Source organism: Euprymna scolopes, chromosome 7 (genome assembly GCF_053919585.1).
Source record: "Euprymna scolopes isolate OS-2025 chromosome 7, ASM5391958v1, whole genome shotgun sequence".
NCBI classification, from domain to species: Eukaryota; Metazoa; Mollusca; class Cephalopoda; order Sepiida; family Sepiolidae; genus Euprymna; species Euprymna scolopes.
The window spans coordinates 33,081,630-33,104,852 of NC_136488.1; the positions used below are offsets into that span (position 1 = coordinate 33,081,630).

The following is a 23,223-nucleotide window of genomic DNA, read 5'->3' on the forward strand; positions in this document are numbered from 1 at the left end:
TCACAGAACATAATTCTTTCCTTTGCCATTTTGTCATTAATGCTTTGAATGTCATTCCAACAAAAGGAATCGAAATTACACTCTCATTATTTGCTTCGCGTTTTATGTATTCTTCATTAATGAGTTTGACAAAATTTCCTTGCATCGACCGGGAATCGAACCCGGGCCGCCCGCGTGGCAGGCGAGCATTCTACCACTGAACCACCGATGCGATATATCGTTTACAGAACATAATTCTTTCCTTTGCCATTTTGTCATTAATGCTTTGAATGTCATTCCAACAAAAGGAATCGAAATTACACTCTCATTATTTACTTATTTTTGATGTATTCTTCATTAATGAGTTTTACAAAATTTCATTGCATCGACCCGGAATCGAACCCGGGCCGCCCGCGCGGCAGGCGAGCATTCTACCACTGAACAACCGATGCGATATATCGTTCACAGAACATAATTCTTTCCTTTGCCATTTTGTCATTAATTCTTTGAATGTCATTCCAACAAAAGGAATCGAAATTACACTCTCATTATTTACGATGTATTCTTCATTAATGAGTTTTACAAAATTTCATTGCATCGACCCGGAATCGAACCCGGGCCGCCCGCGCGGCAGGCAAGCATTCTACCACTGAACCACCGATGCGATATATCGTTCACAGAACATAATTCTTTCCTTTGCCATTTTGTCATTAATGCTTTGAATGTCATTCCAACAAAAGGAATCGAAATTACACTCTCATTATTTACTTATTTTTGATGTATTCTTCATTAATGAGTTTAACAAAATTTCATTGCATCGACCGGGAATCGAACCCGGGCAGCCCGCGTGGCAGGCGAGCATTCTACCACTGAACCACCGATGCGATATATCGTTCACAGAACATAATTATTTCCTTTGCCATTTTGTCATTAATGCTTTGAATGTCATTCCAACAAAAGGAATCGAAATTACACTCTCATTATTTACTTATTTTTTATGTATTCTTCATTAATGAGTTTGACAAAATTTCATTGTATCGACCGGGAATCGAACCCGGGCCGCCCGCGTGGAAGGCGAGCATTTTACCACTGAACCACCGATGCGACATATCGTTCACAGAACATAATTCTTTCCTTTGCCATTTTGTCATTAATGCTTTGAATGTCATTCCAACAAAAGGAATCGAAATTACACTCTCATTATTTACTTATTTTTGATGTATTCTTCATTAATGAGTTTGACAAAAATTCATTGCATCGACCGGGAATCGAACCCGGGCCGCCCGCGTGGCAGGCGAGCATTCTACCACTGAACCACCGATGCGATATATCGTTCACAGAACATAATTCTTTCCTTTGCCATTTTGTCATTAATGCTTTGAATGTCATTCCAACAAAAGGAATCGAAATTACACTCTCATTATTTACTTATTTTTGATGTATTCTTCATTAATGAGTTTAACAAAATTTCATTGCATCGACCGGGAATCGAACCCGGGCCGCCCGCGTGGCAGGCGAGCATTCTACCACTGAACCACCGATGCGATATATCGTTCACAGAACATAATTCTTTCCTTTGCCATTTTGTCATTAATGCTTTGAATGTCATTCCAACAAAAGGAATCGAAATTACACTCTCATTATTTACGTATTTTTGATGTATTCTTCATTAATGAGTTTGACAAAATTTCATTGTATCGACCGGAAATCGAGCCCGGGCCGCCTGCGTGGAAGGCGAGCATTTTACCACTGAACCACCGATTCGATATATCGTTCACAGAACATAATTCTTTCCTTTGCCATTTTGTCATTAATGCTTTGAATGTCATTCCAACAAAAGGAATCGAAATTACACTCTCATTATTTGCTTCGTTTTTTATGTATTCTTCATTAATGAGTTTGACAAAATTTCATTGCATCGACCGGGAATCGAACCCGGGCCGCCCGCGTGGCAGGCGAGCATTCTACCACTGAACCACCGATGCGATATATCGTTCACAGAACATAATTCTTTCCTTTGCCATTTTGTCATTAATGCTTTGAATGTCATTCCAACAAAAGGAATCGAAATTACACTCTCATTATTTACTTATTTTTGATTTATTCTTCATTAATGAGTTTGACACAATTTCATTGCATCGACCGGGAATCGAACACGGGCCGCCCGCGTTGCAGGCGAGCATTCTACCACTGAACCAGCGATGCGATATATCGTTCACAGAACGTAATTCTTTCCTTTGCCATTTTGTCATTAATGCTTTGAATGTCATTCCAACAAAAGGAATCGAAATTACACTCTCATTATTTTCTTATTTTTTATGTATTCTTCATTAATGAGTTTGACAAAATTTCATTGCATCGACCGGGAATCGAACCCGGGCCGCCCGCGTGGCAGGCGAGCATTCTACCACTGAACCACCGATGCGATATATCGTTCACAGAACATAATTCTTTCCTTTGCCATTTTGTCCTTAATGCTTTGAATGTCATTCCAACAAAAGGAATCGAAATTACACTCTCAGTATTTACTTATTTTTTAAGTATTCTTCATTAATGAGTTTGACAAAATTTCATTGCCTCGACCGGGAATCGAACCCGCGCCGCTCGCGTTGCAGGCGAGCATTCTACCACTGAACCACCGATGCGATATATCGTTAACAGAACATAATTCTTTCCTTTGCCATTTTGTAATTAATGCTTTGAATGTCATTACAACAAAAGAAATCGAAATTACACTCTCATTATTTACTTCGTTTTTTATGTATTCTCCATTAATGAGTTTGACAAAATTTCATTGCATTTACCGGGAATCGAACCCGGGCCGCCCGCGTGGCAGGCGAGCATTCTACCACTGAACCACCGATGCGATATATCGTTCACAGAACATAATTCTTTCCTTTGCAATTTTGTAATTAATGCTTTGAATGTCATTACAACAAAAGAAATCGAAATTACACTCTCATTATTTACTTCGTTTTTTATGTATTCTCCATTAATGAGTTTGACAAAATTTCATTGCATTTAACGGGAATCGAACCCGGGCCGATCGCGTGGCAGGCGAGCATTCTACCACTGAACCACCGATGCGATATATCGTTAACAGAACATAATTCTTTCCTTTGCCATTTTGTCATTAATGCTTTGAATGTCATTACAACAAAAGAAATCGAAATTACACTCTCATTATTTACTTCGTTTTTTATGTATTCTCCATTACTGAGTTTGACAAAATTTCATTGCATTTACCGGGAATCGAACCCGGGCCGCCCGCGTGGCAGGCGAGCATTCTACCACTGAACCACCGATGCGATATATCGTTCGCAGAACATAATTCTTTCCTTGGCCATTTTGTAATTAATGCTTTGAATGTCATTCCAACAAAAGGAATCGAAATTACACTCTCATTATTTACTTATTTTTGATGTATTCTTCATTAATGAGTTTGACAAAATTTCATTGCATCGACCGGGAATCGAACCCGGGCCGCCCGCGTGGCAGGCGAGCATTCTACCACTGAACCACTGATGCGATATATCGTTCACAGAACATAATTCTTTCCTTTGCCATTTTGTCATTAATGCTTTGAATGTCATTCCAACAAAAGGAATCGAAATTAGACTCTCATTATTTTCTTATTTTTTATGTATTCTTCATTAATGAGTTTGACAAAATTTCATTGCATCGACCGGGAATCGAACCCGGGCCGCCCGCGTGGCAGGCGAGCATTCTACCACCGAACCAGCGATGCGATATATCGTTCACAGAACATAATTCTTTCCTTTGCCATTTTGTCATTAATGCTTTGAATGTCATTCCAACAAAAGGAATCGAAATTACACTCTCATTATTTTTTTTTTTTTGATGTATTCTTCATTAATGAGTTTGACAAAATTTCATTGCATCGACCGGGAATCGAACCCGGGCCGCCCGCGTGGCAGGCGAGCATTCTACCACTGAACCACCAATGCGATATATCGTTCACAGAACATAATTCTTTCCTTTGCCATTTTGTCCTTAATGCTTTGAATGTCATTCCAACAAAAGGAATCGAAATTACACTCTCAGTATTTACTTATTTTTTATGTATTCTTCATTAATGAGTTTGACAAAATTTCATTGCCTCGACCGGGAATCGAACCCGCGCCGCCCGCGTTGCAGGCGAGCATTCTACCACTGAACCACCGATGCGATATATCGTTAACAGAACATAATTCTTTCCTTTGCCATTTTGTCATTAATGCTTTGAATGTCATTACAACAAAAGAAATCGAAATTACACTCTCATTATTTACTTCGTTTTTTATGTATTCTCCATTAATGAGTTTGACAAAATTTCATTGCATTTACAGGGAATCGAACCCGGGCCGCCCGCGTGGCAGACGAGCATTCTACCACTGAACCACCGATGCGATATATCGTTCACAGAACATAATTCTTTCCTTGGCCATTTTGTAATTAATGCTTGGAATGTCATTCCAACAAAAGGAATCGAAATTACACTCTTATTATTTACTTATTTTTTATGTATTCTTCATTAATGAGTTTTAAAAATTTCATTGCATCGACCGGGAATCGAACCCGGGCCGCCCGCGTGGCAGGCGAGCATTCTACCACTGAACCACCGATGCGATATATCGTTCACAGAACATAATTCTTTCCTTTGCCATTTTGTCATTAATGCTTTGAATGTCATTCCAACAAAAGGAATCGAAATTACACTCTCATTATTTACTTATTTGTGATGTATTCTTCATTAATGAGTTTGACAAAATTTCATTGCATCGACCGGGAATCGAACCCGGGCCGCCCGCGTGGCAGGCGAGCATTCTACCACTGAACCACCGATGCGATATATCGTTCACAGAACATAATTCTTTCCTTTGCCATTTTGTCATTAATGCTTTGAATGTCATTCCAACAAAAGGAATCGAAATTACACTCTCATTATTTGCTTCGTTTTTTATGTATTCTTCATTAATGAGTTTGACAAAATTTAATTGCATTTACCGGGAATCGAACCCGGGCACCCCGCGTGGCAGGCGAGCATTCTACCACTGAACCACCGATGCGATATATCGTTCACAGAACATAATTCTTTCCTTTGCCATTTTGTCATGAATGCTTTGAATGTCATTCCAACAAAAGGAATCGAAATTACACTCTCATTATTTACTTATTTTTTATGTATTCTCCATTAATGAGTTTGACAAAATTTCATTGCATTTACAGGGAATCGAACCCGGGCCGCCCGCGTGACAGGCGAGCATTCTACCACTGAACCACCGATGCGATATATCGTTCACAGAACATAATTCTTTCCTTGGCCATTTTGTCATTAATGCTTTGAATGTCATTACAACAAAAGAAATCGAAATTACACTCTCATTATTTACTTCGTTTTTTATGTATTCTCCATTAATGAGTTTGACAAAATTTCATTGCATTTACAGGGAATCGAACCCGGGCCGCCCGCGTGGCAGGCGAGCATTCTACCACTGAACCACCGATGCGATATATCGTTCACAGAACATAATTCTTTCCTTGGCCATTTTGTAATTAATGCTTTGAATGTCATTCCAACAAAAGGAATCGAAATTACACTCTTATTATTTACTTATTTTTTATGTATTCTTCATTAATGAGTTTGACAAAATTTCATTGCATCGACCGGGAATCGAACCCGGGCCGCCCGCGTGGCAGGCGAGCATTCTACCACTGAACCACCGATGCGATATATCGTTCACAGAACATAATTCTTTCCTTTGCCATTTTGTCATTAATGCTTTGAATGTCATTCCAACAAAAGGAATCGAAATTACACTCTCATTATTTACTTATTTTTGATGTATTCTTCATTAATGAGTTTGACAAAATTTCATTGCATCGACCGGGAATCGAACCCGGGCCGCCCGCGTTGCAGGCGAGCATTCTACCACTGAACCACCGATGCGATATATCGTTCACAGAACATAATTCTTTCCTTTGCCATTTTGTCATTAATGCTTTGAATGTCATTCCAACAAAAGGAATCGAAATTACACTCTCATTATTTGCTTCGTTTTTTATGTATTCTTCATTAATGAGTTTGACAAAATTTAATTGCATTTACCGGGAATCGAACCCGGGCACCCCGCGTGGCAGGCGAGCATTCTACCACTGAACCACCGATGCGATATATCGTTCACAGAACATAATTCTTTCCTTTGCCATTTTGTCATGAATGCTTTGAATGTCATTCCAACAAAAGGAATCGAAATTACACTCTCATTATTTACTTATTTTTTATGTATTCTTCATTAATGAGTTTGACAAAATTTCATTGCATCGACCGGGAATCGAACCCGGGCCGCCCGCGTGGCAGGCGAGCATTCTACCACTGAACCACCGATGCGATATATCGTTCACAGAACATAATTCTTTCCTTTGCCATTTTGTCATTAATGCTTTGAATGTCATTCCAACAAAAGGAATCGAAATTACACTCTCATTATTTACTTATTTTTGATGTATTCTTCATTAATGAGTTTGACAAAATTTCATTGCATCGACCGGGAATCGAACCCGGGCCGCCCGCGTGGCAGGCGAGCATTCTACCACTGAACCACCGATGCGATATATCGTTCACAGAACATAATTCTTTCCTTTGCCATTTTGTCATTAATGCTTTGAATGTCATTCCAACAAAAGGAATCGAAATTACACTCTCATTATTTACTTATTTTTGATGTATTCTTCATTAATGAGTTTGACAAAATTTAATTTTTAAAGAAATCGAAATTACACTCTCATTATTTACTTATTTTTGATGTATTCTTCATTAATGAGTTTGACAAAATTTCATTGCATCGACCGGGAATCGAACCCGGGCCGCCCGCGTGGCAGGCGAGCATTCTACCACTGAACCACCGATGCGATATATCGTTCACAGAACATAATTCTTTCCTTTGCCATTTTGTCATTAATGCTTTGAATGTCATTCCAACAAAAGGAATCGAAATTACACTCTCATTATTTTCTTCGTTTTTTATGTATTCTTCATTAATGAGTTTGACAAAATTTAATTGCATTTACCGGGAATCGAACCCGGGCACTTCGCGTGGCAGGCGAGCATTCTACCACTGAACCACCGATGCGATATATCGTTCACAGAACATAATTCTTTCCTTTGCCATTTTGTCATGAATGCTTTGAATGTCATTCCAACAAAAGGAATCGAAATTACACTCTCATTATTTACTTATTTTTTATGTATTCTTCATTAATGAGTTTGACAAAATTTCATTGCATCGACCGGGAATCGAACCCGGGCCGCCCGCGTGGCAGGCGAGCATTCTACCACTGAACCACCGATGCGATATATCGTTCACAGAACATAATTCTTTCCTTTGCCATTTTGTCATTAATGCTTTGAATGTCATTCCAACAAAAGGAATCGAAATTACACTCTCATTATTTACTTATTTTTGATGTATTCTTCATTAATGAGTTTGACAAAATTTCATTGCATCGACCGGGAATCGAACCCGGGCCGCCCGCGTTGCAGGCGAGCATTCTACCACTGAACCACCGATGCGATATATCGTTCACAGAACATAATTCTTTCCTTTGCCATTTTGTCATCAATGCTTTGAATGTCATTCCAACAAAAGGAATCGAAATTACACTCTCATTATTTACTTATTTTTGATGTATTCTTCATTAATGAGTTTGACAAAATTTCATTGTATCGACCGGGAATCGAACACGGGCCGCCCGCGTGGAAGGCGAGCATTTTACCACTGAACCACCGATTCGATATATCGTTCACAGAACATAATTCTTTCCTTTGCCATTTTGTCATTAATGCTTTGAATGTCATTCCAACAAAAGGAATCGAAATTACACTCTCATTATTTACTTATTTTTGATGTATTCTTCATTAATGAGTTTGACAACATTTCATTGCATCGACCGGGAATCGAACCCGGGCCGTCCGCGTGGCAGGCGAGCATTCTACCACTGAACCACCGATTCGATATATCGTTTACAGAACATAATTCTTTCCTTTGCCATTTTGTCATTAATGCTTTGAATGTCATTCCAACAAAAGGAATCGAAATTACACTCTCATTATTTACTTATTTTTGATGTATTCTTCATTAATGAGTTTGACAAAATTTCATTGCATCGACCGGGAATCGAATCCGGGCACCCCGCGCGGCAGGCGAGCATTCTACCACTGAACCACCGATGCGATATATCGTTCACAGAACATAATTCTTTCCTTTGCCATTTTGTCATTAATGCTTTGAATGTCATTCCAACAAAAGGAATCGAAATTACACTCTCATTATTTACTTATTTTGGATGAATTCTTCATTAATGAGTTTGACAAAATTTCTTTGCATCGACCGGGAATCGACTCCGGGCCGCCCGCGTGGCAGGCGAGCATTCTACCACTGAACCAGCGATGCGATATATCGTTCACAGAACATAATTCTTTCCTTGGCCATTTTGTCATTAATGCTTTGAATGCTCTCATTATTTACTTATTTTTGATGTATTCTTCATTAATGAGTTTGACAAAATTTCATTGCATCGACCGGGAATCGAACCCGGGCCGCCCGCGTGGAAGGCGAGCATTTTACCACTGAACCACCGATGCGATATATCGTTCACAGAACATAATTCTTTCCTTTGCCATTTTGTCATTAATGCTTTGAATGTCATTCCAACAAAAGGAATCGAAATTACACTCTCATTATTTACTTATTTTTGATGTATTCTTCATTAATTGGTTTGACAAAATTTAATTGCATCGACCTGGAATCGAACCCGGGCCGCCCGCGTGGCAGGCGAGCATTCTACCACTGAACCACCGATGCGATAAATCGTTCAGAAAACATAATTCATTCCTTTGCCATTTTGTCATTAATGCTTTGAATGTCATTCCAACAAAAGGAATCGAAATTGCACTCTCATTATTTACTTCGTTTTTTATGTATTCTCCATTAATGAGTTTGACAAAATTTCATTTCATCGACCGGGAACCGAACCCGGGCCGCCCGCGTTGTAAGCGAGCCTTCTACCACTGAACCTCCGATGCGATATATCGTTAACAGAACATAATTCTTTACTTTGCCATTTTGTCATTAATGCTTTGAATGTCATTCCAAAAAATGAATACAAATTACACTCTCATTATTTACATATTTTTGATGTATACTTCATTAATGAGTTTGACAAAATTTCATTGCATCGACCGGGAATCGAACCCGGGCCGCCCGCGTGGCAGGCGAGCATTCTACCACTGAACCACCGATGCGATATATCGTTCACAGAACATAATTTTTTCCTTTGCCATTTTGTCATTAATGCTTTGAATGTCATTCCAACAAAAGGAATCGAAATTACACTCTCATTATTTACTTATTTTTGATGTATTCTTCATTAATGAGTTTGACAAAATTTCATTGCATCGACCGGGAATCGAACCCGGGCCGCCCGCGTTGCAGGCGAGCATTCTACCACTGAACAACCGATGCGATATATCGTTCACAGAACATAATTATTTCCTTTGCCATTTTGTCATTAATGTTTTGAATGTCATTCCAACAAAAGGAATCGAAATTACACTCTCATTATTTACTACGTTTTTTATGTATTCTTCATTAATGAGTTTGACAAAATTACATTGCATCGACCGGGAATCGAACCCGGGCCGCCCGCGTGGCAGGCGAGCATTCTACCACTGAACCACCGATGCGATATATCGTTCACAGAACATAATTTTTTCCTTTGCCATTTTTCATTAATGCTTTGAATGTCATTCCAACAAAAGGAATCGAAATTACACTCTCATTATTTACTTATTTTTGATGTATTCTTCATTAATGAGTTTGACAAAATTTCATTGCATCGACCGGGAATCGAACCCGGGCCGCCCGCGTTGCAGGCGAGCATTCTACCACTGAACAACCGATGCGATATATCGTTCACAGAACATAATTATTTCCTTTGCCATTTTGTCATTAATGTTTTGAATGTCATTCCAACAAAAGGAATCGAAATTACACTCTCATTATTTACTACGTTTTTTATGTATTCTTCATTAATGAGTTTGACAAAATTACATTGCATCGACCGGGAATCGAACCCGGGCCGCCCGCGTGGCAGGCGAGCATTCTACCACTGAACCACCGATGCGATATATCGTTCACAGCACATAATTCTTTCCTTTGCCATTTTGTCATTAATGCTTTGAATGTCATTCCAACAAAAGGAATCGAAATTACACTCTCATTATTTACTTATTTTTGATGTATTCTTCATTAATGAGTTTGACAAAATTTCATTGCATCGACCGGGAATCGAACCCGGGCCGCCCGCGTGGCAGGCGAGCATTCTACCACTGAACCACCGATGCGATATATCGTTCACAGAACATAATTCTTTCCTTTGCCATTTTGTCATTAATGCTTTGAATGCCATTCCAACTAAAGGAATCGAAATTACACTCTCATTATTTACTTGTTTTTGATGTATTCTTCATTAATGAGTTTGACAAAATTTAATGGCATCGACCGGGAATCGAACCCGGGCGTCCCGCGTGGCAGGCGAGCATTCTTCCACTGGACCACCGATGCGATATATCGTTCACAGAACATAATTCTTTCCTTTGCCATTTTGTCATTAATGCTTTGAATGTCATTCCAACAAAAGGAATCGAAATTACACTCTCATTATTTACTTATTTTTTATGTATTCTTCATTAATGAGTTTGACAAAATTTCATTGCATCGACCGGAAATCGAACCCGGGCCGCCCGCGTGGCAGGCGAGCATTCTACCACTGAACCACCGATGCGATATATCGTTCACAGAACATAATTCTTTACTTTGCCATTTTGTCATTAATGCTTTGAATGTCATTCCAACAAAAGGAATCGAAATAACACTCTCATTATTTACTTATTTTTGATGTATTCTTCATTAATGAGTTTGACAAAATTTCATTGCATCGACCGGGAATCGAACCCGGGCCGCCCGCGTTGAAGGCGAGCATTTTACCACTGAACAACCGATGCGATATATCGTTCACAGAACATAATTCTTTCCTTTGCCATTTTGTCATTAATGCTTTGAATGTGATTCCAACAAAAGGAATCGAAATTACACTCTCATTATTTACTTATTTTTGATGTATTCTTCATTAATGAGTTTGACAAAATTTCATTGCATCGACCCGGAATCGAACCCGGGCCCCCCGTGTTACAGCCGAGAATTCTACCACTGAACAACCGATGCGATATATCGTTCACAGAACATAATTCTTTCCTTTGCCATTTTGTCATTAATGCTTTGAATGTCATTCCAACAAAAGGAATCGAAATTACACTCTCATTATTTACTTCGTTTTTTATGTATTCTTCATTAATGAGTTTGACAAAATTTCATTGCATGAGATCGGGCATTGAACCCATGCCGCCCGCGTGGCAGGCGTGCATTCTACCACTGAACAACCGATGCGATATATCGTTCACAGAACATAATTCTTTCCTTTGCCATTTTGTCATTAATGCTTTGAATGTCATTCCAATAAAAGGAATCGAAATTACACTCTCATTATTTACTTATTTTTGATGTATTCTTCATTAATGAGTTTGACAAAATTTCATTGCATCGACCGGGAATCGAACACGGGCCGCCCGCGTGGCAGGCGAGCATTCTACCACTGAACCACCGATGCGATATATCGTTAACAGAACATAAATCTTTCCTTTGCCATTTTGTCATTAATGCTTTGAATGTCATTCCAACAAAAGGAATCGAAATTACACTCTCATTATTTACTTATTTTTGATGTATTCTTCATTAATGAGTTTGACAAAATTTCATTGCATCGACCGGGAATCGAACCCGGGCCGCCCGCGTGGCAGGCGAGCATTCTACCACTGAACCACCGATGCGATATATCGTTCACAGAACATAATTCTTTCCTTTGCCATTTTTCATTAATGCTTTGAATGTCATTCCAACAAAAGGAATCGAAATTACACTCTCATTATTTACTTATTTTTGATGTATTCTTCATTAATGAGTTTGACAACATTTCATTGCATCGACCGGGAATCGAACCCGGGCCGCCCGCGTGGAAGGCGAGCATTTTACCACTGAACAACCGATGCGATATATCGTTCACAGCACATAATTCTTTCCTTTGCCATTTTGTCATTAATGCTTTGAATGTCATTCCAACAAAAGGAATCGAAATTACACTCTCATTATTTACTTATTTTTGATGTATTCTTCATTAATGAGTTTGACAAAATTTCATTGCATCGACCGGGAATCGAACCCGGGCCGCCCGCGTTGAAGGCGAGCATTTTACCACTGAAGAACCGATGCGATATATCGTTCACAGAACATAATTCTTTCCTTTGCCATTTTGTCATTAATGCTTTGAATGTCATTCCAACAAAAGGAATCGAAATTACACTCTCATTATTTACTTATTTTTTATGTATTCTTCATTAATGAGTTTGACAAAATTTCATTGCATCGACCCGGAATCGAACCCGGGCCCCCCGTGTTACAGCCGAGAATTCCACCACTGAACAACCGATGCGATATATCGTTCACAGAACATAATTCTTTCCTTTGCCATTTTGTCATTAATGCTTTGAATGTCATTCCAACAAAAGAAATCGAAATTACACTCTCATTATTTACTTATTTTTGATGTATTCTTCATTAATGAGTTTGACAAAATTTCATTGCATCGACCGGGAATCGAACCGGGGCGCCCGCGTGGCAGGCGAGCATTCTACCACTGAACCACCGATGCGATATATCGTTCACAGAACATAATTCTTTCCTTTGCCATTTTTCATTAATGCTTTGAATGTCATTCCAACAAAAGGAATCGAAATTACACTCTCATTATTTACTTATTTTTGATGTCTTCTTCATTAATGAGTTTGACAAAATTTCATTGCATTTACAGGGAATCGAACCCGGGCCGCCCGCGTTGAAGGCGAGCATTTTACCACTGAACAACCGATGCGATATATCGTTCACAGAACATAATTCTTTCCTTTGCCATTTTGTCATTAATGCTTTGAATGTGATTCCAACAAAAGGAATCGAAATTACACTCTAATTATTTACTTATTTTTGATGTATTCTTCATTAATGAGTTTGACAAAATTTCATTGCATCGACCCGGAATCGAACCCGGGCCCCCCGTGTTACAGCCTAGAATTCTACCACTGAACAACCGATGCGATATATCGTTCACAGAACATAATTCTTTCCTTTGCCATTTTGTCATTAATGCTTTGAATGTCATTCCAACAAAAGGAATCGAAATTACACTCTCATTATTTACTTCGTTTTTTATGTATTCTTCATTAATGAGTTTGACAAAATTTCATTGCATGAGATCGGGCATTGAACCCGGGCCGCCCGCGTGGCAGGCGTGCATTCTACCACTGAACAACCGATGCGATATATCGTTCACAGAACATAATTCTTTCCTTTGCCATTTTGTCATTAATGCTTTGAATGTCATTCCAATAAAAGGAATCGAAATTACACTCTCATTATTTACTTATTTTTGATGTATTCTTCATTAATGAGTTTGACAAAATTTCATTGCATCGACCGGGAATCGAACACGGGCCGCCCGCGTGGCAGGCGAGCATTCTACCACTGAACCACCGATGCGATATATCGTTAACAGAACATAATTCTTTCCTTTGCCATTTTGTCATTAATGCTTTGAATGTCATTCCAACAAAAGGAATCGAAATTACACTCTCATTATTTACTTATTTTTGATGTATTCTTCATTAATGAGTTTGACAAAATTTCATTGCATCGACCGGGAATCGAACCCGGGCCGCCCGCGTGGCAGGCGAGCATTCTACCACTGAACCACCGATGCGATATATCGTTCACAGAACATAATTCTTTCCTTTGCCATTTTTCATTAATGCTTTGAATGTCATTCCAACAAAAGGAATCGAAATTACACTCTCATTATTTACTTATTTTTGATGTATTCTTCATTAATGAGTTTGACAACATTTCATTGCATCGACCGGGAATCGAACCCGGGCCGCCCGCGTGGAAGGCGAGCATTTTACCACTGAACAACCGATGCGATATATCGTTCACCGAACATAATTCTTTCCTTTGCCATTTTGTCATTAATGCTTTGAATGTCATTCCAATAAAAGGAATCGAAATTACACTCTCATTATTTACTTATTTTTTATGTATTCTTCATTAATGAGTTTGACAAAATTTCATTGCATCGACCCGGAATCGAACCCGGGCCCCCCGTGTTACAGCCGAGAATTCCACCACTGAACCACCGATGCGATATATCGTTCACAGAACATAATTCTTTCCTTTGCCATTTTGTCATTAATGCTTTGAATGTCATTCCAACAAAAGGAATCGAAATTACACTCTCATTATTTACTTATTTTTGATGTATTCTTCATTAATGAGTTTGACAAAATTTCATTGCATCGACCGGGAATCGAACCCGGGCCGCCTGCGTGGCAGGCGAGCATTCTATCACTGAACCACCGATGCGATACATCGTTCACAGAACATAATTCTTTCCTTTGACATTTTGTCATTAATGCTTTGAATGCCATTCCAACGAAAGGAATCGAAATTACACTCTCATTATTTACTTGTTTTTGATGTATTCTTCATTAATGAGTTTGACAAAATTTAATGGCATCGACGGGGAATCGAACCCGGGCGTCCCGCGTGGCAGGCGAGCATTCTACCACTGAACCACCGATGCGATATATCGTTCACAGAACATAATTCTTTCCTTTGCCATTTTGTCATTAATGCTTTGAATGTCATTCCAACAAAAGGAATCGAAATTACACTCTCATTATTTACTTATTTTTTATGTATTCTTCATTAATGAGTTTGACAAAATTTCATTGCATCGACCGGGAATCGAACCCGGGCCGCCCGCGTGGCAGGCGAGCATTCTACCACTGAACCACCGATGCGATATATCGTTCACAGAACATAATTCTTTCCTTTGCCATTTTGTCATTAATGCTTTGAATGTCATTCCAACAAAAGGAATCGAAATTACACTCTCATTATCTACTTATTTTTGATGTATTCTTCATTAATGAGTTTGACAAAATTTCATTGCATCGACCGGGAATCGAACCCGGGCCCCCCGTGTTACAGCCGAGAATTCTACCACTGAACAACCGATGCGATATATCGTTCACAGAACATAATTCTTTCCTTTGCCATTTTGTCATTAATGCTTTGAATGTCATTCCAACAAAAGGAATCGAAATTACACTCTCATTATTCACTTCGTTTTTTATGTATTCTTCATTAATGAGTTTGACAAAATTTCATTGCATGAGATCGGGCATTGAACCCGGGCCGCCCGCGTGGCAGGCGTGCATTCTACCACTGAACAACCGATGCGATATATCGTTCACAGAACATAATTCTTTCCTTTGCCATTTTGTCATTAATGCTTTGAATGTCATTCCAATAAAAGGAATCGAAATTACACTCTCATTATTTACTTATTTTTGATGTATTCTTCATTAATGAGTTTGACAAAATTTCATTGCATCGACCGGGAATCGAACACGGGCCGCCCGCGTGGCAGGCGAGCATTCTACCACTGAACCACCGATGCGATATATCGTTAACAGAACATAATTCTTTCCTTTGCCATTTTGTCATTAATGCTTTGAATGTCATTCCAACAAAAGGAATCGAAATTACACTCTCATTATTTACTTATTTTTGATGTATTCTTCATTAATGAGTTTGACAAAATTTCATTGCATCGACCGGGAATCGAACCCGGGCCGCCCGCGTGGCAGGCGAGCATTCTACCACTGAACCACCGATGCGATATATCGTTCACAGAACATAATTCTTTCCTTGGCAATTTTGTCATTAATGCTTTGAATGTCATTCCAACAAAAGGAATCGAAATTACACTCTCATTATTTACTTATTTCTGATGTGATGTATTCTTCATTAATGAGTTTGACAAAATTTCATTGCATCGACCGGGAATCGAACCCGGGCCGCCCGCGTGGCAGGCGAGCATTCTACCACTGAACCACCGATGCGATATATCGTTCACAGAACATAATTCTTTCCTTTGCCATTTTGTCATTAATGCTTTGAATGTCATTCCAACAAAAGGAATCGAAATTACACTCTCATTATTTACTTATTTTTGATGTATTCTTCATTAATGAGTTTGACAAAATCTCATTGCATCGACCGGGAATCGAACCCGGGCCGCCCGCGTGGCAGGCGAGCATTCTACCACTGAACCACCGATGCGATATATCGTTCACAGAACATAATTCGTTCCTTTGCCATTTTGTCATTAATGCTTTGAATGTCATTCCAACAAAAGGAATCGAAATTACACTCTCATTATTTACTTATTTTTTATGTATTCTTCATTAATGAGTTTGACAAAATTTCATTGCATCGACCGGGAATCGAACCCGGGCCGCCTGCGTAGCAGGCGAGAATTCTTCCACTGAACCACCGATGCGATATATCGTTCACAGAACATTATTCTTTCCTTTGCCATTTTGTCATTAATGCTTTGAATGTCATTCCAACAAAAGGAATCGAAATTACACTCTCATTATTTACGTCGTTTTTTATGTATTCTTCATTAATGAGTTTGACAAAATTTCATTGCATCGACCGGGAATCGAACCCGGGCCGCCCACGTGGCAGGCGAGCATTCTACCACTGAACCACCGATGCGATATATCGTTCACTGAACGTAATTCTTTCCTTTGCCATTTTGTCATTAATGCTGTGAATATCATTCCAACAAAAGGAATCGAAATTACACTCTCATTATTTAATTATTTTTTATGTATTCTTGATTAATGAGTTTGACAAAATTTCATTGCATCGACCCGGAATAAAACCCGGGCCCCCCGCGTGGCAGGCGAGCATTCTACCACTGAACCACCGATGCGATATATCGTTCACTGAACATAATTCTTTCCTTTGCTATTTTGTCATTAATGCTGTGAATGTCATTCCAACAAAAGGAATCGAAATTACACTCTCATTATTTAATTATTTTTTATGTATTCTTCATTAATGAGTTTGACAAAATTTCATTGCATGGGATCGGGAATTGAACCCGGGCCGCCCGCGTGGCAGGCGAGCATTCTACCACTGAACCACCGATGCGATATATCGTTCACAGAACATAATTCTTTCCTTTGCAATATTGTCATTAATGCTTTGAATGTCATTCCAACAAAAGGAATCGAAATTACACTCTCATTATTTACTTTTTTTTGATGTATTCTTCATTAATGAGTTTGACAAAATTTCATTGCATCGACCGGGAATCGAACCCGGGCCGCCCGCGTGGCAGGCGAGCATTCTACCACTGAACCACCGATGCGATATATCGTTCGCAGAACATAATTCTTTCCTTTGCCAATTTGTCATTAATGCTTTGAATGTCATTCCAACAAAAGGAATCGAAATTACACTCTCATTATTTACTTATTTTTGATGTATTCTTCATTAATGAGTTTGACAAAATTTCATTGCATCGACCGGGAATCGAACCCGGGCCGCCCGCGTGGCAGGCGAGCATTCTACCACTGAACCACCGATGCGATATATCGTTCACCGAACATAATTCTTTCCTTTGCCATTTTGTCATTAATGCTTTGAATGTCATTCCAACAAAAGGAATCGAAATTACACTCTCATTATTTACTTATTTTTGATGTATTCTTCATTAATGAGTTTGACAACATTTCATTGCATCGACCGGGAATCGAACCCGGGCCGCCCGCGGGGAAGGCGAGCATTTTACCACTGAACAACCGATGCGATATATCGTTCACAGAACATAATTCTTTCCTTTGCCATTTTGTCATTAATGCTTTGAATGTCATTCCAACAAAAGGAATCGAAATTACACTCTCATTATTTACTTATTTTTTATGTATTCTTCATTAATGAGTTTGACAAAATTTCATTGCATCGACCCGGAATCGAACCCGGGCCCCCCGTGTTACAGCCGAGAATTCCACCACTGAACCACCGATGCGATATATCGTTCACAGAACGTAATTCTTTCCTTTGCCATTTTGTCATTAATGCTTTGAATGTAATTCCAACAAAAGGAATCGAAATTACACTCTCATTATTTACTTATTTTTGATGTATTCTTCATTAATGAGTTTGACAAAATTTCATTGCATCGACCGGGAATCGAAACCGGGCCGCCCGCGTGGCAGGCGAGCATTCTACCACTGAACCACCGATGCGATATATCGTTCACAGAACATAATTCTTTCCTTTGCCATTTTGTCATTAATGCTTTGAATGCCATTCCAACGAAAGGAATCGAAATTACACTCTCATTATTTACTTGTTTTTTATGTATTCTTCATTAATGAGTTTGACAAAATTTAATGGCATCGACGGGGAATCGAACCCGGGCGTCCCGCGTTGCAGGCGAGCATTCTACCACTGAACCACCGATGCGATATATCGTTCACAGAACATAATTCTTTCCTTTGCCATTTTGTCATTAATGCTTTGAATGTCATTCCAACAAAAGGAATCGAAATTACACTCTCATTATTTACTTATTTTTTATGTATTCTTCATTAATGAGTTTGACAAAATTTCATTGCATCGACCGGGAATCGAACCCGGGCCGCCCGCGTGGCAGGCGAGCATTCTACCACTGAACCACCGATGCGATATATCGTTCACAGAACATAATTCTTTCCTTTGCCATTTTGTCATTAATGCTTTGAATGTCATTCCAACAAAAGGAATCGAAATTACACTCTCATTATTTACTTATTTTTGATGTATTCTTCATTAATGAGTTTGACAAAATTTCATTGCATCGACCGGGAATCGAACCCGGGCCGCCCGCGTTGAAGGCGAGCATTTTACCACGGAACAACCGATGCGATATATCGTTCACAGAACATAATTCTTTCCTTTGCCATTTTGTCATTAATGCTTTGAATGTGATTCCAACAAAAGGAATCGAAATTACACTCTCATTATTTACTTATTTTTGATGTATTCTTCATTAATGAGTTTGACAAAATTTCATTGCATCGACCCGGAATCGAACCCGGGCCCCCCGTGTTACAGCCGAGAATTCTACCACTGAACAACCGATGCGATATATCGTTCACAGAACATAATTCTTTCCTTTGCCATTTTGTCATTAATGCTTTGAATGTCATTCCAACAAAAGGAATCGAAATTACACTCTCATTATTTACTTATTTTTGATGTATTCTTCATTAATGAGTTTGACAAAATCTCATTGCATCGACCGGGAATCGAACCCGGGCCGCCCGCGTGGCAGGCGAGCATTCTACCACTGAACCACCGATGCGATATATCGTTCACAGAACATAATTCTTTCCTTTGCCATTTTGTCATTAATGCTTTGAATGTCATTCCAACAAAAGGAATCGAAATTACACTCTCATTATTTACTTATTTTTGATGTATTCTTCATTAATGAGTTTGACAAAATTTCATTGCATCGACCGGGAATCGAACACGGGCCGCCCGCGTGGCAGGCGAGCATTCTACCACTGAACAACCGATGCGATATATCGTTCACAGAACATAATTCTTTCCTTTGCCATTTTGTCATTAATGCTTTGAATGTCATTCCAACAAAAGGAATCGAAATTACACTCTCATTATTTACTTATTTTTGATGTATTCTTCATTAATGAGTTTGACAAAATCTCATTGCATCGACCGGGAATCGAACCCGGGCCGCCCGCGTGGCAGGCGAGCATTCTACCACTGAACCACCGATGCGATATATCGTTCACTGAACGTAATTCTTTCCTTTGCCATTTTGTCATTAATGCTGTGAATGTCATTCCAACAAAAGGAATCGAAATTACACTCTCATTATTTAATTATTTTTTATGTATTCTTGATTAATGAGTTTGACAAAATTTCATTGCATCGACCCGGAATCGAACCCGGGCCCCCCGCGTGGCAGGCGAGCATTCTACCACTGAACCACCGATGCGATATATCGTTCACTTAACATAATTCTTTCCTTTGCTATTTTGTCATTAATGCTGTGAATGTCATTCCAACAAAAGGAATCGAAATTACACTCTCATTATTTAATTATTTTTTATGTATTCTTCATTAATGAGTTTGACAAAATTTCATTGCATGGGATCGGGAATTGAACCCGGGCCGCCCGCGTGGCAGGCGAGCATTCTACCACTGAACCACCGATGCGATATATCGTTCACAGAACATAATTCTTTCCTTTGCAATATTGTCATTAATGCTTTGAATGTCATTCCAACAAAAGGAATCGAAATTACACTCTCATTATTTACTTATTTTTGATGTATTCTTCATTAATGAGTTTGACAAAATTTAATTGCATCGACCGGGAATCGAACCCGGGCCGCCCGCGTGGCAGGCGAGCATTCTACCACTGAACCACCGATGCGATATATCGTTCGCAGAACATAATTCTTTCCTTTGCCAATTTGTCATTAATGCTGTGAATGTCATTCCAACAAAAGGAATCGAAATTACACTCTCATTATTTACTTATTTTTGATGTATTCTTCATTAATGAGTTTGACAAAATTTCATTGCATCGAACGGGAATCGAACCCGGGCCGCCCGCGTGGCAGGCGAGCATTCTACCACTGAACCACCGATGCGATATATCGTTCACAGAACATAATTCTTTCCTTTGCCATTTTGTCATTAATGCTTTGAATGTCATTCCAACAAAAGGAATCGAAATTACACTCTCATTATTTACTTATTTTTTATGTATTCTTGATTAATGAGTTTGACAACATTTCATTGCATCGACCGGGAATCGAACCCGGGCCGCCCGCGTGGAAGGCGAGCATTTTACCACTGAACAACCGATGCGATATATCGTTCACAGAACATAATTCTTTCCTTTGCCATTTTGTCATTAATGCTTTGAATGTCATTCCAACAAAAGGAATCGAAATTACACTCTCATTATTTACTTATTTTTTATGTATTCTTCATTAATGAGTTTGACAAAATTTCATTGCATCGACCCGGAATCGAACCCGGGCCCCCAGTGTTACAGCCGAGAATTCCACCACTGAACCACCGATGCGATATATCGTTCACAGAACATAATTCTTTCCTTTGCCATTTTGTCATTAATGCTTTGAATGTCATACCAACAAAAGGAATCGAAATTACACTCTCATTATTTACTTATTTTTGATGTATTCTTCATTAATGAGTTTGACAAAATTTCATTGCATCGACCGGGAATCGAACCCGGGCCGCCCGCGTGGCAGGCGAGCATTCTACCACTGAACCACCGATGCGATATATCGTTCACAGAACATAATTCTTTCCTTTGCCATTAATGCTTTGAATGCCATTCCAACGAAAGGAATCGAAATTACACTCTCAATATTTACTTGTTTTTTATGTATTCTTCATTAATGAGTTTGACAAAATTTAATGGCATCGACGGGGAATCGAACCCGGGCGTCCCGCGTGGCAGGCGAGCATTCTACCACTGAACCACCGATGCGATATATCGTTCACAGAACATAATTCTTTCCTTTGCCATTTTGTCATTAATGCTTTGAATGTCATTCCAACAAAAGGAATCGAAATTACACTCTCATTATTTACTTATTTTTGATGTATTCTTCATTAATGAGTTTGACAAAATTTCATTGCATCGACCGGGAATCGAACCCGGGCCGCCCGCGTTGAAGGCGAGCATTTTACCACTGAACAACCGATGCGATATATCGTTCACAGAACATAATTCTTTCCTTTGCCATTTTGTCATTAATGCTTTGAATGTGATTCCAACAAAAGGAATCGAAATTACACTCTCATTATTTACTTATATTTGATGTATTCTTCATTAATGAGTTTGACAAAATCTCATTGCATCGACCCGGAATCGAACCCGGGCCCCCCGTGTTACAGCCGAGAATTCTACCACTGAACAACCGATGCGATATATCGTTCACAGAACATAATTCTTTCCTTTGCCATTTTGTCATTAATGCTTTGAATGTCATTCCAACAAAAGGAATCGAAATTACACTCTCATTATTTACTTCGTTTTTTATGTATTCTTCATTAATGAGTTTGACAAAATTTCATTGCATGAGATCGGGCATTGAACCCGGGCCGCCCGCGTGGCAGGCGTGCATTCTACCACTGAACACCCGATGCGATATATCGTTCACAGAACATAATTCTTTCCTTTGCCATTTTGTCATTAATGCTTTGAATGTCATTCCAATAAAAGGAATCGAAATTACACTCTCATTATTTACTTATTTTTGATGTATTCTTCATTAATGAGTTTGACAAAATTTCATTGCATCGACCGGGAATCGAACACGGGCCGCCCGCGTGGCATGCGAGCATTCTACCACTGAACCACCGATGCGATATATCGTTAACAGAACATAATTCTTTCCTTGGCAATTTTGTCATTAATGCTTTGAATGTCATTCCAACAAAAGGAATCGAAATTACACTCTCATTATTTACTTATTTCTGATGTGATGTATTCTTCATTAATGAGTTTGACAAAATTTCATTGCATCGACCGGGAATCGAACCCGGGCCGCCCGCGTGGCAGGCGAGCATTTTACCACTGAACCACCGATGCGATATATCGTTCACAGAACATAATTCTTTCCTTTGCCATTTTGTCATTAATGCTTTGAATGTCATTCCAACAAAAGGAATCGAAATTACACTCTCATTATTTACTTATTTTTGATGTATTCTTCATTAATGAGTTTGACAAAATCTCATTGCATCGACCGGGAATCGAACCCGGGCCGCCCGCGTGGCAGGCGAGCATTCTACCACTGAACCACCGATGCGATATATCGTTCACAGAACATAATTCTTTCCTTTGCCATTTTGTCATTAATGCTTTGAATGTCATTCCAACAAAAGGAATCGAAATTACACTCTCATTATTTACTTTTTTTTTATGTATTCTTCATTAATGAGGTTGACAAAATTTCATTGCATCGACTCGGCATCGAACCCGGGCCGCCCGCGTGGCAGGCGACCATTCTACCACTGAACCACCGATGCGATATATCGTTCACAGAACATAATTCTTTCCTTTGCCATTTTGTCATTAATGCTTTGAATGTCATTCCAA

General features: G+C 39.2%; 58 non-coding genes across 58 annotated transcripts; all 58 read right to left on the reverse strand.

Moving 5' to 3' along the window:
- Positions 1-140: 140 nt before the first annotated feature.
- On the reverse strand, positions 141-211 carry Trnag-gcc (transfer RNA glycine (anticodon GCC)). Its single transcript has one exon. It is a non-coding gene; the product is annotated as a tRNA-Gly (tRNA).
- Positions 212-792: 581 nt separating this feature from the next.
- Trnag-gcc (transfer RNA glycine (anticodon GCC)) lies at positions 793-863 on the reverse strand. Its single transcript has one exon. It is a non-coding gene; the product is annotated as a tRNA-Gly (tRNA).
- Positions 864-1,012: 149 nt separating this feature from the next.
- On the reverse strand, positions 1,013-1,083 carry Trnag-ucc (transfer RNA glycine (anticodon UCC)). The gene has a single exon. It is a non-coding gene; the product is annotated as a tRNA-Gly (tRNA).
- Positions 1,084-1,232: 149 nt separating this feature from the next.
- Positions 1,233-1,303, reverse strand: Trnag-gcc (transfer RNA glycine (anticodon GCC)). The gene has a single exon. It is a non-coding gene; the product is annotated as a tRNA-Gly (tRNA).
- A 149-nt stretch (positions 1,304-1,452) lies between these two features.
- On the reverse strand, positions 1,453-1,523 carry Trnag-gcc (transfer RNA glycine (anticodon GCC)). Its single transcript has one exon. It is a non-coding gene; the product is annotated as a tRNA-Gly (tRNA).
- A 370-nt stretch (positions 1,524-1,893) lies between these two features.
- Trnag-gcc (transfer RNA glycine (anticodon GCC)) lies at positions 1,894-1,964 on the reverse strand. Its single transcript has one exon. It is a non-coding gene; the product is annotated as a tRNA-Gly (tRNA).
- Positions 1,965-2,113: 149 nt separating this feature from the next.
- On the reverse strand, positions 2,114-2,184 carry Trnac-gca (transfer RNA cysteine (anticodon GCA)). The gene has a single exon. It is a non-coding gene; the product is annotated as a tRNA-Cys (tRNA).
- A 149-nt stretch (positions 2,185-2,333) lies between these two features.
- Positions 2,334-2,404, reverse strand: Trnag-gcc (transfer RNA glycine (anticodon GCC)). Its single transcript has one exon. It is a non-coding gene; the product is annotated as a tRNA-Gly (tRNA).
- A 149-nt stretch (positions 2,405-2,553) lies between these two features.
- On the reverse strand, positions 2,554-2,624 carry Trnac-gca (transfer RNA cysteine (anticodon GCA)). The gene has a single exon. It is a non-coding gene; the product is annotated as a tRNA-Cys (tRNA).
- An 812-nt stretch (positions 2,625-3,436) lies between these two features.
- Positions 3,437-3,507, reverse strand: Trnag-gcc (transfer RNA glycine (anticodon GCC)). Its single transcript has one exon. It is a non-coding gene; the product is annotated as a tRNA-Gly (tRNA).
- Positions 3,508-3,876: 369 nt separating this feature from the next.
- On the reverse strand, positions 3,877-3,947 carry Trnag-gcc (transfer RNA glycine (anticodon GCC)). Its single transcript has one exon. It is a non-coding gene; the product is annotated as a tRNA-Gly (tRNA).
- Positions 3,948-4,096: 149 nt separating this feature from the next.
- Positions 4,097-4,167, reverse strand: Trnac-gca (transfer RNA cysteine (anticodon GCA)). The gene has a single exon. It is a non-coding gene; the product is annotated as a tRNA-Cys (tRNA).
- Positions 4,168-4,536: 369 nt separating this feature from the next.
- On the reverse strand, positions 4,537-4,607 carry Trnag-gcc (transfer RNA glycine (anticodon GCC)). Its single transcript has one exon. It is a non-coding gene; the product is annotated as a tRNA-Gly (tRNA).
- Positions 4,608-4,756: 149 nt separating this feature from the next.
- On the reverse strand, positions 4,757-4,827 carry Trnag-gcc (transfer RNA glycine (anticodon GCC)). Its single transcript has one exon. It is a non-coding gene; the product is annotated as a tRNA-Gly (tRNA).
- An 811-nt stretch (positions 4,828-5,638) lies between these two features.
- On the reverse strand, positions 5,639-5,709 carry Trnag-gcc (transfer RNA glycine (anticodon GCC)). The gene has a single exon. It is a non-coding gene; the product is annotated as a tRNA-Gly (tRNA).
- Positions 5,710-5,858: 149 nt separating this feature from the next.
- On the reverse strand, positions 5,859-5,929 carry Trnac-gca (transfer RNA cysteine (anticodon GCA)). The gene has a single exon. It is a non-coding gene; the product is annotated as a tRNA-Cys (tRNA).
- A 370-nt stretch (positions 5,930-6,299) lies between these two features.
- Trnag-gcc (transfer RNA glycine (anticodon GCC)) lies at positions 6,300-6,370 on the reverse strand. The gene has a single exon. It is a non-coding gene; the product is annotated as a tRNA-Gly (tRNA).
- A 149-nt stretch (positions 6,371-6,519) lies between these two features.
- On the reverse strand, positions 6,520-6,590 carry Trnag-gcc (transfer RNA glycine (anticodon GCC)). The gene has a single exon. It is a non-coding gene; the product is annotated as a tRNA-Gly (tRNA).
- A 230-nt stretch (positions 6,591-6,820) lies between these two features.
- Trnag-gcc (transfer RNA glycine (anticodon GCC)) lies at positions 6,821-6,891 on the reverse strand. Its single transcript has one exon. It is a non-coding gene; the product is annotated as a tRNA-Gly (tRNA).
- A 370-nt stretch (positions 6,892-7,261) lies between these two features.
- Positions 7,262-7,332, reverse strand: Trnag-gcc (transfer RNA glycine (anticodon GCC)). The gene has a single exon. It is a non-coding gene; the product is annotated as a tRNA-Gly (tRNA).
- A 149-nt stretch (positions 7,333-7,481) lies between these two features.
- Trnac-gca (transfer RNA cysteine (anticodon GCA)) lies at positions 7,482-7,552 on the reverse strand. Its single transcript has one exon. It is a non-coding gene; the product is annotated as a tRNA-Cys (tRNA).
- Positions 7,553-8,552: 1,000 nt separating this feature from the next.
- On the reverse strand, positions 8,553-8,623 carry Trnag-ucc (transfer RNA glycine (anticodon UCC)). Its single transcript has one exon. It is a non-coding gene; the product is annotated as a tRNA-Gly (tRNA).
- Positions 8,624-8,772: 149 nt separating this feature from the next.
- Trnag-gcc (transfer RNA glycine (anticodon GCC)) lies at positions 8,773-8,843 on the reverse strand. Its single transcript has one exon. It is a non-coding gene; the product is annotated as a tRNA-Gly (tRNA).
- A 369-nt stretch (positions 8,844-9,212) lies between these two features.
- Positions 9,213-9,283, reverse strand: Trnag-gcc (transfer RNA glycine (anticodon GCC)). Its single transcript has one exon. It is a non-coding gene; the product is annotated as a tRNA-Gly (tRNA).
- Positions 9,284-9,432: 149 nt separating this feature from the next.
- Positions 9,433-9,503, reverse strand: Trnac-gca (transfer RNA cysteine (anticodon GCA)). The gene has a single exon. It is a non-coding gene; the product is annotated as a tRNA-Cys (tRNA).
- A 150-nt stretch (positions 9,504-9,653) lies between these two features.
- Trnag-gcc (transfer RNA glycine (anticodon GCC)) lies at positions 9,654-9,724 on the reverse strand. Its single transcript has one exon. It is a non-coding gene; the product is annotated as a tRNA-Gly (tRNA).
- Positions 9,725-9,872: 148 nt separating this feature from the next.
- Positions 9,873-9,943, reverse strand: Trnac-gca (transfer RNA cysteine (anticodon GCA)). The gene has a single exon. It is a non-coding gene; the product is annotated as a tRNA-Cys (tRNA).
- A 150-nt stretch (positions 9,944-10,093) lies between these two features.
- Trnag-gcc (transfer RNA glycine (anticodon GCC)) lies at positions 10,094-10,164 on the reverse strand. Its single transcript has one exon. It is a non-coding gene; the product is annotated as a tRNA-Gly (tRNA).
- A 149-nt stretch (positions 10,165-10,313) lies between these two features.
- On the reverse strand, positions 10,314-10,384 carry Trnag-gcc (transfer RNA glycine (anticodon GCC)). The gene has a single exon. It is a non-coding gene; the product is annotated as a tRNA-Gly (tRNA).
- A 369-nt stretch (positions 10,385-10,753) lies between these two features.
- On the reverse strand, positions 10,754-10,824 carry Trnag-gcc (transfer RNA glycine (anticodon GCC)). Its single transcript has one exon. It is a non-coding gene; the product is annotated as a tRNA-Gly (tRNA).
- Positions 10,825-11,635: 811 nt separating this feature from the next.
- Trnag-gcc (transfer RNA glycine (anticodon GCC)) lies at positions 11,636-11,706 on the reverse strand. The gene has a single exon. It is a non-coding gene; the product is annotated as a tRNA-Gly (tRNA).
- Positions 11,707-11,855: 149 nt separating this feature from the next.
- On the reverse strand, positions 11,856-11,926 carry Trnag-gcc (transfer RNA glycine (anticodon GCC)). Its single transcript has one exon. It is a non-coding gene; the product is annotated as a tRNA-Gly (tRNA).
- A 148-nt stretch (positions 11,927-12,074) lies between these two features.
- On the reverse strand, positions 12,075-12,145 carry Trnag-ucc (transfer RNA glycine (anticodon UCC)). The gene has a single exon. It is a non-coding gene; the product is annotated as a tRNA-Gly (tRNA).
- A 1,469-nt stretch (positions 12,146-13,614) lies between these two features.
- On the reverse strand, positions 13,615-13,685 carry Trnag-gcc (transfer RNA glycine (anticodon GCC)). The gene has a single exon. It is a non-coding gene; the product is annotated as a tRNA-Gly (tRNA).
- Positions 13,686-13,834: 149 nt separating this feature from the next.
- Positions 13,835-13,905, reverse strand: Trnag-gcc (transfer RNA glycine (anticodon GCC)). Its single transcript has one exon. It is a non-coding gene; the product is annotated as a tRNA-Gly (tRNA).
- A 148-nt stretch (positions 13,906-14,053) lies between these two features.
- Positions 14,054-14,124, reverse strand: Trnag-ucc (transfer RNA glycine (anticodon UCC)). Its single transcript has one exon. It is a non-coding gene; the product is annotated as a tRNA-Gly (tRNA).
- Positions 14,125-14,933: 809 nt separating this feature from the next.
- Positions 14,934-15,004, reverse strand: Trnag-gcc (transfer RNA glycine (anticodon GCC)). Its single transcript has one exon. It is a non-coding gene; the product is annotated as a tRNA-Gly (tRNA).
- A 149-nt stretch (positions 15,005-15,153) lies between these two features.
- On the reverse strand, positions 15,154-15,224 carry Trnay-gua (transfer RNA tyrosine (anticodon GUA)). The gene has a single exon. It is a non-coding gene; the product is annotated as a tRNA-Tyr (tRNA).
- Positions 15,225-15,595: 371 nt separating this feature from the next.
- On the reverse strand, positions 15,596-15,666 carry Trnag-gcc (transfer RNA glycine (anticodon GCC)). Its single transcript has one exon. It is a non-coding gene; the product is annotated as a tRNA-Gly (tRNA).
- A 149-nt stretch (positions 15,667-15,815) lies between these two features.
- On the reverse strand, positions 15,816-15,886 carry Trnag-gcc (transfer RNA glycine (anticodon GCC)). Its single transcript has one exon. It is a non-coding gene; the product is annotated as a tRNA-Gly (tRNA).
- Positions 15,887-16,040: 154 nt separating this feature from the next.
- On the reverse strand, positions 16,041-16,111 carry Trnag-gcc (transfer RNA glycine (anticodon GCC)). The gene has a single exon. It is a non-coding gene; the product is annotated as a tRNA-Gly (tRNA).
- Positions 16,112-16,260: 149 nt separating this feature from the next.
- Trnag-gcc (transfer RNA glycine (anticodon GCC)) lies at positions 16,261-16,331 on the reverse strand. Its single transcript has one exon. It is a non-coding gene; the product is annotated as a tRNA-Gly (tRNA).
- A 149-nt stretch (positions 16,332-16,480) lies between these two features.
- Trnas-gcu (transfer RNA serine (anticodon GCU)) lies at positions 16,481-16,551 on the reverse strand. The gene has a single exon. It is a non-coding gene; the product is annotated as a tRNA-Ser (tRNA).
- A 150-nt stretch (positions 16,552-16,701) lies between these two features.
- On the reverse strand, positions 16,702-16,772 carry Trnag-gcc (transfer RNA glycine (anticodon GCC)). The gene has a single exon. It is a non-coding gene; the product is annotated as a tRNA-Gly (tRNA).
- A 590-nt stretch (positions 16,773-17,362) lies between these two features.
- Positions 17,363-17,433, reverse strand: Trnag-gcc (transfer RNA glycine (anticodon GCC)). Its single transcript has one exon. It is a non-coding gene; the product is annotated as a tRNA-Gly (tRNA).
- A 149-nt stretch (positions 17,434-17,582) lies between these two features.
- Trnag-gcc (transfer RNA glycine (anticodon GCC)) lies at positions 17,583-17,653 on the reverse strand. Its single transcript has one exon. It is a non-coding gene; the product is annotated as a tRNA-Gly (tRNA).
- Positions 17,654-17,802: 149 nt separating this feature from the next.
- On the reverse strand, positions 17,803-17,873 carry Trnag-ucc (transfer RNA glycine (anticodon UCC)). The gene has a single exon. It is a non-coding gene; the product is annotated as a tRNA-Gly (tRNA).
- Positions 17,874-18,242: 369 nt separating this feature from the next.
- Positions 18,243-18,313, reverse strand: Trnag-gcc (transfer RNA glycine (anticodon GCC)). Its single transcript has one exon. It is a non-coding gene; the product is annotated as a tRNA-Gly (tRNA).
- A 149-nt stretch (positions 18,314-18,462) lies between these two features.
- On the reverse strand, positions 18,463-18,533 carry Trnac-gca (transfer RNA cysteine (anticodon GCA)). Its single transcript has one exon. It is a non-coding gene; the product is annotated as a tRNA-Cys (tRNA).
- Positions 18,534-18,682: 149 nt separating this feature from the next.
- On the reverse strand, positions 18,683-18,753 carry Trnag-gcc (transfer RNA glycine (anticodon GCC)). Its single transcript has one exon. It is a non-coding gene; the product is annotated as a tRNA-Gly (tRNA).
- Positions 18,754-19,342: 589 nt separating this feature from the next.
- On the reverse strand, positions 19,343-19,413 carry Trnag-gcc (transfer RNA glycine (anticodon GCC)). Its single transcript has one exon. It is a non-coding gene; the product is annotated as a tRNA-Gly (tRNA).
- A 369-nt stretch (positions 19,414-19,782) lies between these two features.
- Positions 19,783-19,853, reverse strand: Trnag-gcc (transfer RNA glycine (anticodon GCC)). Its single transcript has one exon. It is a non-coding gene; the product is annotated as a tRNA-Gly (tRNA).
- A 590-nt stretch (positions 19,854-20,443) lies between these two features.
- Trnag-gcc (transfer RNA glycine (anticodon GCC)) lies at positions 20,444-20,514 on the reverse strand. Its single transcript has one exon. It is a non-coding gene; the product is annotated as a tRNA-Gly (tRNA).
- A 149-nt stretch (positions 20,515-20,663) lies between these two features.
- Positions 20,664-20,734, reverse strand: Trnag-gcc (transfer RNA glycine (anticodon GCC)). Its single transcript has one exon. It is a non-coding gene; the product is annotated as a tRNA-Gly (tRNA).
- A 149-nt stretch (positions 20,735-20,883) lies between these two features.
- Positions 20,884-20,954, reverse strand: Trnag-ucc (transfer RNA glycine (anticodon UCC)). The gene has a single exon. It is a non-coding gene; the product is annotated as a tRNA-Gly (tRNA).
- Positions 20,955-21,323: 369 nt separating this feature from the next.
- Positions 21,324-21,394, reverse strand: Trnag-gcc (transfer RNA glycine (anticodon GCC)). The gene has a single exon. It is a non-coding gene; the product is annotated as a tRNA-Gly (tRNA).
- A 1,248-nt stretch (positions 21,395-22,642) lies between these two features.
- On the reverse strand, positions 22,643-22,713 carry Trnag-gcc (transfer RNA glycine (anticodon GCC)). The gene has a single exon. It is a non-coding gene; the product is annotated as a tRNA-Gly (tRNA).
- Positions 22,714-22,862: 149 nt separating this feature from the next.
- Positions 22,863-22,933, reverse strand: Trnag-gcc (transfer RNA glycine (anticodon GCC)). Its single transcript has one exon. It is a non-coding gene; the product is annotated as a tRNA-Gly (tRNA).
- Between the last annotated feature and the right edge of the window lie 290 nt (positions 22,934-23,223).